Raw genomic sequence first — 1,142 nt, forward strand, 5'->3', positions numbered from 1 at the left:
ATAGGAGACGTATTGGCTTGAAGAGAAAAAACCCCCTGCCGTAAGGGAGCGGGTTGGAAGCGAGTGGCACTGGCTGTTTTCAAGGTGTTCGCTCAGCTTGGTGTGTGCAGGACGGCAGCTGCCTGGTTTTATTTTGCTGCACATAATGAACTGGCTGGATCCTGCAGGTCTTCACGTTGCAGTGGCAAGTGCTGCAGATCTGCCCCGGCGATGGGAAGCTTTGGGGTGCATGGAAGGAGTTGTGTCCTTCGTGCCCAGCCCGCGGTGAGGGCGGCTCCTGGGGAGTAAAGCGAGGCCGGAGCCTGGTGCAGGGACCCCGGCCACGGGGCCGGATCCTGGGGGACAGGGATGAGCTCCGGGCCCTTCCTACCGCCCTGCTGAGAAATGTTGGTGACAGCTCCTGGTGGGGGGAGCCAGCTCCAAACCCCCTCTGGAAACCAGCCGGTCAGCACCCGGGAGCGCAGCCCCTCGGCTTGTGGAGTTCGGCTTTTTGTCTGCAAACTGCCGAACAAATAGAGTTGCTTGAAAATGTCTGTCAGGATCAGTCTGGGGGGGGAATCGTGCTGTTTTTACTGTGAGCACTTCTGGAGTGTTAGTTCCGCTGGGTTTTGTGTTGACGGGTGGTGTTTCAGCAGCACTGAGTGTGGCTCCAGGAATGAAACGCTCTGGGTTTCAGTTTCGTTTTTCAATGACCTTTGAGACCAGGTTCCCTTTCTGGAGCTCCGGTTCCAAACTGGGATGAAAATTCTGTGTTTTGCTGTGTCGAAACACCACCTGGAGACCCACCCGAAGGGCTTTCCTTGGTCGTGTCGTTGCCTGGGAGGTCCCAAAAGGCCCCCTTTCCCTCCCATTTTGGAGGGGAAGAGGAGAATTGAGACCAGAGAGTTTCTTCCGGAGCGGAGGGAGCTGGATCCTGCCTGCTCTGGAAGGTGCTGGAGCTCGTGGGGGGCCCTGGGAACCTGCCCCCCCATGCCATGAGCCTGGGGGCTGTATGGGACGAGGGGCTGGCTCTGCCTCGCAGATACAGGAGCGTCCCGGCTGCCGGAGGGCGGCCCCAGGGTCCAGTGTGTCAGAGGAGCTTTGTCACCCCACGAGGTGCTGTGACTTGCAGCGGGAGCGATGGCACGCAGCCGGGCTGTGCC

This window comes from Pygoscelis adeliae, unplaced genomic scaffold (assembly GCF_000699105.1).
Source record: "Pygoscelis adeliae isolate BGI_AS28 unplaced genomic scaffold, ASM69910v1 Scaffold197, whole genome shotgun sequence".
NCBI lineage: Eukaryota > Metazoa > Chordata > Aves > Sphenisciformes > Spheniscidae > Pygoscelis > Pygoscelis adeliae.